The 13,857-nt window shown below is 36.5% G+C and overlaps 1 non-coding gene across 1 annotated transcript; it reads left to right on the forward strand.

Annotated features, from left to right (window-relative positions):
- Positions 1-11,120: 11,120 nt before the first annotated feature.
- LOC138872234 (small nucleolar RNA R71) lies at positions 11,121-11,227 on the forward strand. Its single transcript, XR_011400702.1, has one exon. It is a non-coding gene; the product is annotated as a small nucleolar RNA R71 (small nucleolar RNA).
- The last annotated feature ends 2,630 nt before the right edge of the window (positions 11,228-13,857 follow it).

The following is a 13,857-nucleotide window of genomic DNA, read 5'->3' on the forward strand; positions in this document are numbered from 1 at the left end:
GGAGCCAGTAGCTATTTTGGGTCGTCAGATTCGGAAGTTGAGGCAAAGGATATAGCTTTAGTGAAAGTGCAGTGGAGAGGTCGGCCCGTGGAGGAGGCTACCTGGGAGACCGAGCGGGAGATGCGGAGCAGATATCCTCACCTGTTTGATGCTTCAGATATGTTTCTCGACTCGTTCGAGGACGAACATTTGTTTAAGTTGGGGAGGATGTGACGACCCGGCCAATCATCTCATGAGTTACCGCTCCGTTTTCCCCATTTCAGCTTCTTTATGCTTCGTTATCCGTATTTTTGTGGTATCGGGTTGGTCGGATCGAGTCCGGAATGAGTTTGGTGAAGTTTGAGACACTTAGTCTCTTTTAAAAAGGCTTAAGTTAGAAAAGTCACCGGATGTTGACTTATGTGTTAAGGCTCGAAAGCAAGTTCCGATGGTTCGGTTAGATTCGGGAGGTGATTTGTGACTTAGGAGCGCGATCGGAATGGGTTTTGGAGTTGTAGAGAAGATCTAGGCTTAAATTGGCGAAGTTGATATTTTGGCGATTTCCGATTGATAGGAGAGATTTTGATATAGGGGTCGGAATGGAATTCCGAGATTTGCAGTAGCTTTGTTGTGTCATTTGGGATGTGTGTGCAAAATTTCAGGTCATTCGGATGAGATCTGATAAACTTTTTGATTGAAAGCATACTTTAAGAGTTCTTGGAATTCTTAGGCTTGAATCATATGTTAAATTGGTGATCTGATGTTGTTGTGAGCATTCCGAAGTTTTGAACAAGTTTGAACGATATCATGGGATGTGTTGGTACAATTGATTTGAAGTTCCGGGGGTTCCGGGATGTTTTAGGCCGAAAATCTTCGATGTAGCAGGTCCAGAAGGGTTTCAGGCCTCGGAACCCACCAGCGCAGTCCGCATAAAATGAAGTGCGGCCGCGGTAGGTGCTGTGTGGACCGCACAAAATGCAATGCGGCTGCGGTGGGGAACATTTCACTGGTCCTACTTCGGAAGCTCATATCTTTTGATCTACAAGGAATTTTGGGATTATTCAAAAACATTTGTAACTCTTCATGTGTAGTTTCCAGAAAGGTAAAGATATCACAATTTGGACATGTGTAACAAAAGTTATGGCTAAAATACTAAAACCTGTCACTGCAGATGAAAACATGTACGGCCGCAGTCGTTTTTGTGCGGTCCGCAGAGGTGGAAATCCATGGGGTGCTCTATAAATATGAGGTTTTTGGGTTTTATTTAATATTTTGACCTAGAGAGCTCGGATTTTGGCAATTTTTTGAAGGTTTTTCACGAAATTCATCGGGGTAAGTGATTTTAACTCAGATTTGGCTAGAATACATGAATCTATCATTTAATTCGTAATTTGGGATGGAATTCGGGAAGAAAAATTGTGGAATCTTCCTAAAATATAAAATGATGATTTGAAGGACCAATTGGTACCGGAATTGGATAATTTTGGTATGGTTAGACTCGTGAGGGTATGAGAATTCTGAAAATATAAATTTTACCCGATTCCGAGATGTGGGCCTGGGGCTCGGGTTTTGGTAATTTTGGGAATCGTTACCCTTTTTTGATTGTTCTCGCTTGGGATTTGTTCCCTTAGCATATTGTAACGTATTCATTCTGATTTTGAATAGATTCGACGCGCGTGGAGGCCGATTTGAGGGGCAACGGAGTCGTGAGCTAGAGATTTAGCCGGTTCGAGGTGAGTAATGATTGTAAGTGATGCTCTGAGGGTTTGAAACCCCGGATGTGCACATCGTAGTGCTATATTGAGGTGAGACACATGCTTGATGACGAGCGTGGGGTTGTGCACTATTAGGGATTGTGACTTGGTTCGTCCCGATTGATGATTTTACCGTGTATTTGACTGAAACTTATTTGTTATCATCATGATTTGGGCTGATTGCCATGTTTGAGCTTCGTGCCAACTATTGGAACACTTCGGGGATGTTTATTACAATTTCCTCACTGTTTTGACTTATTACTTTAACTCAGTCATGTTATTTTCCACTGTTTTACTACTCATCCATTTTTACTCAGTTTTGAGACTTAAATGATATTTTAAATAATGTTTTGGGCTGAGAAATAATGTTTTACTATTGCCTGAAGGGCTTGTGATGATTTTTGGATTGAGTAAGGCCGAGGGTCTAGTTGTGAGAATACACTGATACTGATATGAGGCCGAGGGCCTGAGATGCATATATATGCCACGAGGTGGCTTGATTTATATGAGGCCGAGGGCCTAGATTTGATGCCACGAGATGGCTTGATATTGCACTTGGGTCGTAAAGGGCCCCTCCCGGAGTCTGTACACCCCCAATGAGCGCGGGTACCCATTATGATGTGCGATTGAGCTCGAGGAGCTGATATTTGTTTTGAGATTGAACTCGAGGGATTGGTATTGTTCTGAGATGTAGCCCGAGGGGCGGATTCGATGATACTATGCTCGAGGGGCGAAGTTATATTTGTTTACATACCTGTCAATTACTTGTTTTACTTGTTGAAAAAGGATTTTACTTGACTCTTCACTGTTTTACTGTTTTAAGTGATTTTTACTGCTTTAGTATAGAATGCCTTGTGTTTTACATGTTTTCTTCCTTTCAGTCGTTATTTATATTTGTTACTCACTGAGTTGGAGTACTCACTTTACTCCCTGCACCCTGTGTGCAGATTCAGGCGTAGTTGGTATCGCTCCTGTGTGCTGATTCCTCCAGTTCCAGGCGGTTTTTCGGAGACTACGAGGTAGTTGTTGACGTCTGCATCCCCGTGTCTCTACTTCTCTATCATTTCTGTTTCCTTTCAAACACTTGTAGTAGTTTATGACTTTAGCAGACTAGTATCATGGTTTAGAGATGCTCGTGACTTGTGACACCCTGGTTAGGGCTGTGTCAGGTTGGACTTTCCGCATTGTTATCGATATTTCCGCTATTTAGTATTGTTTAAATCATGTTTAGACTATTTTTATGTTGATTAACTACTTTAAAAGTTGAGTTGGGTTGAACTGGCTTGCCTTGTCTTCACGAGAGGCGCCATCACGACCGGGTTCGGGGTTAGGGTTTCGACTATATATATATATATAGATAGATAGATAGATAGATAAAAATCTTTTTGCCTTTCAAATATAGAACTGCAGAAGAAGCTTGAAAGAAACTGCAGCCACACACCTTTTGTGCACAAATAACAAGTCTAGTTTGCATATAAAGTAGAAAATTACCTATGCCAACATATGAATTGCATTATTAAATGGTTAACCAACCAGTTATTTAGGCATACCAATCACCATGGAGTTGCTCCTGTATAGATGACTCTGTTTTTGTAGAGGCCTTCATGAGATGTTTTGCTTATACAATAACCTGGATATTAACCAGATCAATTGATTAAACATTTAATTATTTAAATCTATGTTGGACTTATGAGGCTCCATTGCTTCTCCCTCAATGGCTACGGGTAAGGAACCATAGTTCTGAGTTTAACATCGTCAGCTCGACTTATTAATTGTAGACTTCATCAATCTATCAAAGTGACAGATGGTTGTTGCTCAAAATGCCCTCCAGAATATAATTTTAACATATGACCATTTACCTTAAATTTGTCTCCTCCATTGGTTTGTTGAATTTAAATTGCTCCGTATGGAGTAACATCTGTAACATTGTAAGGACCCGTCCACCTAGATTTTAATTTTCCTGGAAATAGCCTGAGTCTACTGTTGTATAGAAGTACCTGATCTCCAATTTTAAATATTTTTTGTCGGATTAAATTGTCGTGCCATTTTCCTGTTTTTTCTTTAAAGATTTTGGCATTTTCATAGGCTTCTAATATGAGTTCTTCCAATTCATTCACCTGAGAAAATCTATTTTTGCTAACAGGGGTTAAATCAAAGTTCAATGCTTTCAATGCCCAAAAAGCTTTGTGTTCTAATTCAACTGGAAGATGACAAGTTTTTCCAAAGACTAATCGATATGGAGATGTACCAATTGGCGTTTTAAACGCCGTTCGATATGCCCACAGTGTGTCATCTAATTTTGAAGCCCAGTCTTTTCTGGAGATTCCAACCGTTTTTTCAAGTATTCTTTTTAATTCACGGTTAGAAACCTCAACTTGCCCTTGTGTTTGAGCATGGTATAGTGTTCCTGTTTTGCGAGTCACGCCATATTTTGACAATAATGCTGAAAATTGTCTATTTATGAAATGAGACCCTTGGTCACTAATGATGACTCGTTGTGTACCAAACCTGGTAAAAATATTTTTCTTGAGAAAATTGCACACAGTTTGAGCATCATTTTTCCTTGTTGGGATGGCTTCAACCCATCTTGAAACATAATCCACAGCCACAAAGATATATTCAAAAGAATGAAATGAAGGAAAAGGACCCATGAAATCTATTCCCCATACATCAAATATTTCGCATACCGGTATTGATTGCAATGGCATCTCATCTCTCTTAGTAATATTACCTATTCTTTGACACATGTCACACTGTGCAACGTAGGTACGAGCGTCCTTAAAAACTGTTGGCCAGAAAAATCCAACCTTTAGAACTTTGAAGGCAGTTTGATTTGCTGCATAATGTCCTCCAACTGCTCCATCGTGGCAATAATACAAAATTTTGGTCATTTCTTCTTCTGGTACACATCTTCTGATAATATTATCTGCACAAATTTTAAACAAGTAAAGGTCATTCCACAAATAATATTTAGCATCAGATATTAACTTTTTCCTCTATTGGTAAGTGAGATTTTTGGGGTGTCCATTTTCAAACCAAGTAATTTGCAATATCTGCAAACCAGGGTGGTTGAGTCACAACTGAGTTGATCGAAAAAATATGTTCATTAGGAAACTCTTCTTTTATATCACATAACTCAAGCGAGGGGTTCTCTAATCTAGACAAATGGTCAGCTACCTGATTCTCTATTCCCTTTTTATCTTTTATTTCGAGCTCAAATTCTTGGAGAAGTAAAATCCATCTTAACAATCTAGGTCGCACATCTTTTTTTGCTAAGATGTATTTTAGAGTCGAATGATCAGTAAAAACAGTGACCTTGGTTCCTGTCAGATAGGAACAAAACTTAACAAATGCAAATACCACTGCTAGTAATTCATTTTCAGTCGTAGCATAATTTAGTTGAGCCTCATTCATTGTCCTGTTGGCATAGTAAATTGGACGAAAAATCTTTTCTTTTCTCTGGCCTAAAACAGCTTCAACTGCTGTATTACTAGCATCACACATGACCTCAAAAGGTTGGTTCCAATCAGGGGACACAACAATAGGGGCAGTTGATAATTTTTCTTTAAGGGTGTCAAAGGCTTTCATAAATTCACCTGAAATTCAAACTTAACATCTTTCATTAAAAGGTTAGTCAGTGGTTTTGAAATCTTTGAAAAATCTTTTATGAATCGTCTGTAAAAAACCCTGCATGACCTAGAAAGCTTCTAATGCCTTTAATAGTTGTGGGAGGGGGTAATCCTGTTATAAGATTAATTTTAGCCTTAACAACTTCTATCCCTTTAGAAGTGATTTTATGTCCTAAAACAATTCCCTCAGTAACCATAAAATGATATTTTTCCCAATTAAGAATTAATGTGATGACCTTTTAGGTCATCACTTGTTTTAAAAACGAATTCTGCATTTCGAGGCCTTTAAAACCTCTTTTTGTGTCACCTCGATTTGCATGTGTAGTCCGGGCGCGAAGCCGGAAAGTCATTTTGTGAAAATCTATGAAAAATAATGAATTTTGGTTTTAAAATGAGTTTAAGTTGACTTTGGTCAAAATTTTGGGTAAACAGACCCGGACCCGTGATCGGACGGTCCCGGAGGGTCCGCGGGAAAATATGGTACTTGGGCGTATGTCCGGAATCGAATTCCGAGGTCCCAAGCCGGAGAAATGAATTTTTAAAAAAATTGTTTTCTGAAATTGTTTATGAGTTTTGGAAATAAATTGTAATTAAAACTTAATGGTATCAGGCCAATACTTCTTTTTTTCAGCAACCGGTATAGGTCTTATATGTGATTTAAGATAAGTCTATGAAGTTTGGCAAGAAACGACTTGAAACGACGTGAATCAGATCATTTTTGAGAAAATTGGAAATTTGAAGTTCTTAAGGAAATTTCATGATTTTGATTCTAAATTCCTAGTTGTTGATGTTATTTTAGTGATTTGAATGCACGAGCGAGTCCGTATGATATTTTTAGGTTGGTGTGCATGTTTGGTTTGGAGCCCCGAGGGATCAGGTGAGTTTTGGATAGGCCACGGGGTGGATTTTGGACTTGATGAATTGCAGGTTTTATAGCTGGTGTGTTCAGGCCTGCAGTCTTCGCATTTGTGAAGCCTGGCTCGCAAATGCGAGGGCCTTGTCGCAATTGCGAAAGCAGCCCAGGCCAGATCCATCTCGCAAATGTGATGCACCCCTTTTGGGCCTGCTATCGCAAATGCGATCCCTTGTTCGCATTTCCCAAATCGCAATTGCGAGAACCCCCTTCGCAAATGCGAGCATAATTGCGAACCCTATTCGCAATTCCCATACCTGCAACCTGCAACTTTTATATTTAGCCGAAAATCAACCATTTTTCACATCCTTTCAAAACATAAACTCCCTAGGGCGATTTTTCAAGAACAACTCTTCTTCCAAATCGATTGTAAGTCAATTTTAACTCGTTTTCTTCAATCATTAACATCTTTTCACATGATTTCAACTCAAAATCAATGATTTTCATGGTGGAAATTGGGTGTTTTGGGTAGAACCTAGGTTTTTCAAAAATTGGGGATTTGGACCTCGATTTGAGGTTCAATTTCAAAACAAATTATATATTTGGGTTCGTGGGGGAATGGGTAATCGGTTTTTGACCATGTGGTCCCGGGGGCGATTTTTGAATTTGGGTAAAACTTGGGAAAACTCATTTTCATGCATTGGAGTTGATTTATTTAGCGTTTTTTGATGTAATTAAGTAAGTTATGGCTAGATTCGAGCGAATTGATGGTGGAATCAAGGGGTAAAGCGATATTTGAGACGTGAATTGTGTTCGTGGCATCGAGGTAAGTGTTTGGTCTAACCTTATCTAGAGGGATTAGGAGTCGTGTCTTATTTGCTACGTGCTAATTGTGGAGTACGACGTATAGGCATGGTGACGAGTATCTATATGTTGGTGTCAAGCATGCCCGTGAGTCTTGTATTGCAATTATTATGACTGTGTTGTGGTTTATTGCGCTTCACATGTTATTATCATTACTGTTCCTTTGTCGGGATGTTATTATCATTACCGTTCCCTTGCCGGAATATTATTATCATTATTGTTCCCTTGCCGGGATGTTATTGTCATATTATTGTTCCCTTGTCGGGATGTTTGTTTTGATATTATTGTTCCCTTATCGGGACCTTTTTTGTGATTGGTGTTGATAAAAGAAATGGGAGCGGGTTGCACGCCTGCAACAAGATATGTGAAATGGGATCAGGTTGCACGCCTGCAACGAGATACATGAAATGGAATCGGGTTGCATGCCTGCAACGAGATATGTGAAATGGGATCGAGTTACATGCCTGCAACGAGATATGTGAAATGGGAGCAGGTTGCACGCCTGCAACGAGATATGTGAAATGGGAGCAGGTTGCACGCCTGCAACGAGATATGTGAAATGGGAGAGGGTTGCACGCCTGCAACGAGATACGTGAAATGGGATCGGGTTGCACGCCTGCAACGAGATACATAAAATGGGATCGGGTTGCACACCTGCAACGAGATGTGAAACGAAAGTGAACTCTGCATTTGTTTTCCCTATCCGTGTTAGTAATTGGATTTTGGTTTCTTTATATTCTCATGTTATTCTGTTGTTATCTGTTATTCCCCCAAAGCATGTTTCCCCTGCCCAATTTTAATTACAATTATCTGCTTCTATTTTCGTTGTTTATGATATAACTGCATAGGTTTACTTGGTAGTCTAGTCCTAGCCTCGTCACTAATTCGCCGAGGTTAGGTTAGACACTTACCAACACATGGGGTCGGTTGTGCAGATGCTACACTCTGCACTCTTTTGTGCAGATCCTAGTGTTGTAGACTTCGGACCACAGTGAGGTTACTGCATTCAGCCTAACAGGTGACACGAGGTAGTCCTGCAGGCGTCCTCGGGCCTTGGCGTCACCTCCTACTTTTCCTTTATCCTATTTCCTTTACTCATTTCAGAAACAGTGTATATTTCATCTTTCAGACTTTGTATGTAGTGTTCTTGGACCGTCTGTGAAACTGTGACACCAAATTCTGGGTAGAGTTGTATTTAGACTTCCGCATTTTGTATTAAGATTAATTTATCAGATTTTTCCTTCCACTTAATTATTTTTGCTATTTGCATGATATCTTCCCGTCACTGATAGCGACTTAAAACTAGAAAAGGTTAAGTAATTAGAATAATTTGGCTTGCCTAGCTTTCATGAGTAGGCACCATCACGGCTCTCGAGGGTGGAAAATCCGGGTCGTGACAATTAAGTTTGTCTCTTCACATCTCTTAAGAACTAAAGTTAAGTGGTGAATACAATCCTCAAAACCCTTGCCGAAGAGTGTAAAATCATCCATGAAAATTTCAAGAAATTTTTCAATCATGTCAGAAAAAATTGCTGACATGCAATGCTGAAATGTGGTAGGAGAGTTGCACAAACCAAATGGCATTCTCCTATATGCATATGTTTCATGAGGACATGTGAAAGTTGTCTTATCTTGATCTTCTGGTGCGATTGGGATTTGGTTATACCCTGAATAGCCATCAAGAAAACAATAAAAACCATATCCTGCAATTCATTCTAACGTTTGATCAATAAATGGAAAAGGAAAGTGATCTTTTCTAGTGGCACCATTAAGACGTCTATAATCTATACAGACTCTCCATCCTGTGACGGTCCTGGTAGGTATTAGTTCATTATTTTTATTTTTTATCACTGTCATACCTCCCTTTTTTGGTACTACCTGAACAGGACTTACCCAAGGGCTGTTTGAAATAGGGTAAATAATACCTGCCGCCAAAAGCTTTACAATCTCCTTTTTTACAACTTCCTGCATTGCTGGGTTTAATCTCTTTTGGGGTTGGGCTATCGGTTTGTAGCTATCCTCCATGAGGATTCTGTGCGTACAAATTGCTGGATTAATCCTTTTTGATATCTTCTACTGTCCATCCCAAGGCTCCTTTGTGTGCTTTCAATACTTCAATCAATCTTTCTTCCTGTTCTGTAGTTAAAGAAGATGAAATAATTACTGGAAATAACTCATGCTCAAGATAGATATATTTCAAATGAGAAGGGAGAGTTTTGAGTTCAATTTTTGGTTGAACTTCTTCTAATTGCATGTCCCCTTCCTCATAATCGTTTTCCAATAATTTCACATCACTTCTGATAGTCGGATCTTCATCTTGTGTGGTGCCAGATTTGGCCAAACATCTTTCCATTGAGTCAGAAATTAATTGATCATCTTTGAATTCATCTATAAGATTATTAATCATGTCAATTGAGAAGCATGAAGATGATGTATCATCTTCTGAGAATCTTAGTATCTTTTGCGTATCAAAAATAACTCTTTCTTCATCAACTCTTAAAATAAGTTGTCCTTGATGGACATCTATGATTGCCCTGTCTGTTGCAAGAAATGGTCTACCTAAAATAATTGATTCATCAGGATACTCATTCATTCAAGTACTATAAAATCTACAGAAAAAAATAAATTAATCTACTCTTACAAGCACATTTCCAATTATTCCCTTTGGTCTCTTAGTACTTTGACCAGCAAATTGAAGTGAAACACCTATGCCTTTCATTTCACCAAGATCTAATTTTTTAAAAATAGAAAATGGCATCAAATTTATTAAAGCTCCAGAATTACAAAGTGCTTTTTCAATGTATACTCCTCCCATAGTACATGGAATGGTAAAACTACCTGGGTCACCGAGTTTTTGTTGTAGCTTATTTTGAAGCATAGCACTGCATTTTTCAGTAAGAACTACCACAGAAACTTCTTCCAATTTCCTTTTTCTTAGTAAAATTTCGTTCAGAAATTTGGCATATGAAGGCATTTGGAATAGAGCATCAGTAAAAGGAATGTTAATGTGAATTTATTTTAAAATCTCCAAAGACTTTGCAAATTGATTATCAAGTTTTTCTCTTTTCATCTTTTGTGGGAAAGGGAGTGTAACAGGGAAAGAAGTCAAATTTTTAGTATTTTCTTCTTCTTTTTTCTTGGCTTCTTTCTCTTCTGATGGTTGAGAGGGTGTCTCACAGTTTTCATCCTTGCCTACCTGTTGTTCTAATTGATTCTTTTCTTCTTTGTTTGCATAGGGTTCATCAAGAGTCGTACCTGACCGTAAGGCACTGACCTTAAGGTGTTCTTTTGGATTTTTCTCTGTATTGCTCGGTAAAGAACCTTGAATCTTTTCAGACACAAGAGTTGCCAATTGGCTTAAGTAAATTTCAAGATTTTTTATAGCTGAATTTTGACTTTCCATTTTTTCATCAGTAACCTAAATGTACTTGTACAAAAGGTTATCAAGACTTGGATGACCTTGTTGAGCCCTTTGCTGATATGGAGTTTCTTGCTGATATGTCCTGGAATTTTGACGTCCACAATTTTGATTTTGATATCCGGGTGGACTCTGTACCTGTTGCTTCTGGTAGTTTTGAGAGTTTTCAGCACCATTTGCATTGCACCATTGAAATCCTGGATGTTTTTGTGCTAATGGACTTCCAAAAAGATACGGCTTGTATCCGATGATATTGACCTGTTCATCATTTTGATTAGTTGTTTGATATTCGTGGTTTAGATGGTTTCCTCTACACAAGTCACAAGCCTCAGACTGTCTTGGTTGTTGTGTATTTACCTAAAAAGATTCAAATTTTTGTGCCAAAGAAACAATCTGTTGTGTTAGGGTATTTAAAGCATCCACCTGATTTACTGTAGCAGCTTTCTTAATGATTACACGCTCAGATGGCCACTGTATGGCATTTTCAGAAATTTCATTAAGCAATTGCAATTCTTCTTCTATAGGTTTTCCCATTATGAAACCTCCTACAGCTACATCTATTACATTTCTAGAAGATAGTTTTAACCCATGATAAAAAAACGTACAACTGCATATGTTCAGGAATGTGATGATGTGGACATTTTCTTAACATTGTTTTCAATCTTTGCCAAGCTTGATAAACTGACTCAGTGTCAGTCTATAAGAAGTTGGATATATCATGTCTTAACTTTGTTGTTTTAGCATGAGAAAAATATTTATTTAAAAATTTCTGAGTCATTTGGTCCCATGTGGTAATAGACCCTTGCGGCAAACTTCGTAACCAAGTTTTAGACCCTCCTTTTAAAGAAAAAGGAAATAGCCTTAACATAATTGCTTTAGGAGGTACTCCATTATACTTTGCGGTTTCAACCAATTCTAAAAAATCAATTAAATGGCTATGTGGATCTTCACTTAGATCACAAGTGAAAATGCAAGATTGTTGAATTGTTTGAATCAGGCATGTCCTGATTTCAAAGTTATTGGCTGCTACTGGAGGTTTCCTGATACTAGATTCATAGTTAAAACGATCAGGTCTAGCATAATCTCTTAGGATTCTATTTGCTGGTCTTGGCGCCACTTCATCAAACTGCTCCTCTAAATGAGCTGGCGGTGGAATTTGTAGTGGATTGTTATCATCTTCTAATTGGTGCTCCATTCTGTTACAAGTTATGTTTTGAGACGATATGTGTCCTTTCCTGCACAATCGCAAAGTTTATTCAATTTCAGGATCGTAATTGGCCAACTCTTTTGCAGAAGAGTTGGTCATAAACTATCTGAAATTAAAGTAAAATAAAGACAGTTCTTAAAATAGTAATAGATAGTTTTAAAATTGAATTAAAAAAATAGTACGTTAATATTATAGTTAACTAAAACAGTAAGTTGTAACTAACCATCAAAAGAAATAATATAATACTAATTATATTATATGAAAAAAAATCAATAATAAATCAAGTATGTTGAAGGATTAAAGTACTATCAATTAAAAAAAGTTGAATAAACTATTATTTTATAAAATATAGTAAAAGTAATAGTTATAATAGTAATATAGAATAGTACAAAGGATACTTTTAGAACTAGAATAGTAAAAACAAGTACTTACAATTATAATAATAATAAAAATAATAAAATATACTTAAAAAAATGACAAATAAAAAATGAGATTGGGAATCACAAAACTAATATATTATACTATTACATAAATGTTAGTAGTAACAATAATAATATAATAATAAAATACAAAATAGAGTAGGTTGAAGTACTAACTATGAGGGATTTCTTTTTTTTTTTTTTATATGCTTTTTTACAATATTATATAGAATTTCTTCTAATAATAGTAACAATTATGATAGTAGTATGTAGGAGATAACATTTTGAAGGAAAAATTAACAATAATAATAAATTCTTTAATTAGTAATAAAATATTTAATCTGAAGTAGATGTGTGCTAATCCCCGGCAACGGCGCCAAAAATTTGACAAAGCTTGTGTGTATAGGATTTTCTGCTCGTGCCCTGTCAAATTCTAGTATAGTTTATGATATCGTCCCACAGAGATTGGACAATCTAAGCTACAGACTTGTAATATTTTAACTACTATTTGAGAGAACCAAATTGATGAAAGGTGTGTTTGAAATTATAAAATTAAGACAAATTTCTTCCGAAAAGTTTATATATAAAAAGAGTTGGGAATCGTTGAATTCACTTGATATATCATTACAATAAAATCTCAGTTTCATATGTATTTCTCTAAAGAATAATTGCTTATTGTTAATACAATTATATTTTTACACTATAAATAAATAAATAATTAACACTCTGTGAGATTATGTCAATTAATTGATTTAAAGCTAGTGACGATTAAACTGAAATATCTTGCCTGAATTGTGTTCAAGCGTAGTAAAAACTTCGTGAGAATATTTTTACTAGAAAATAAATAATCTTGCCTTCAACAATTTCTCCGTGAGATCTAAAACTGAGCAAAGCAAGATTACAGACTTGAAACAATAATCTTACTAAAAATTTCTTTGACTCTAATATTATGTGCTCAAGTGTAGTAAAAATTTCGTGAGAATATTTTTACTAGAAAATCAATAATCTTGCCTTCAACAATTCCTCAGTGAGAATTAAAACCGAGGAAAGCAAAATTGCAGACTTGAAATAATAATCTTATCAAAAATTACTTTCACTCTAATATTCTATTCATCAGTTATTATATATTAATTTTGCTCCGTGAGAATTATAAAATTAATATAAGAATAACTAAGATATGAAATATGTAGATGTGATAATAAGATTAAAAAATCATCATTCCATCACAATATGAAATGCAAATAGAGTTTCAGGCCAAGAATGTATTGGAACTGAGATAGTATTATAATTATATCAAGCTTCATCAACTATCCCAACAAAAAGAAATTACTCCATTATGAAGTAAGAAAAGCTAAAAAATACTTTCAAAAGACTAAGAATATTTTTACTACAAAGAGAATGACTAGAGGAAGAGGCTAAGATTATTCTTCTCTTTCTCTTTAGAAACTTAGAAAAAATTAGATAGAAAATTAGATACAAAGTGGGGATGTTCTTTCTTCTACAAATATATGCCTATTTATAGGAAAATTTCTACAAGACCTTGGTGAGAATTTGCAAGATAATATCAATATATCATATGGCCTTGATGAGAAATTGACATGGCAATTTGTCATGAAATTTTGGTGGGAATTTGCCATAACTTTTGTATCTCTTGACTTTGTGTAGTCTTAGATGAAGTTGTCACGAATGTATCCTTCTTCCTTGAACTGTAGGTGCTTTCTTTTTCTCTTTTTC

This window comes from Nicotiana sylvestris, chromosome 6 (assembly GCF_000393655.2).
Source record: "Nicotiana sylvestris chromosome 6, ASM39365v2, whole genome shotgun sequence".
Classification (NCBI taxonomy): Eukaryota; Viridiplantae; Streptophyta; class Magnoliopsida; order Solanales; family Solanaceae; genus Nicotiana; species Nicotiana sylvestris.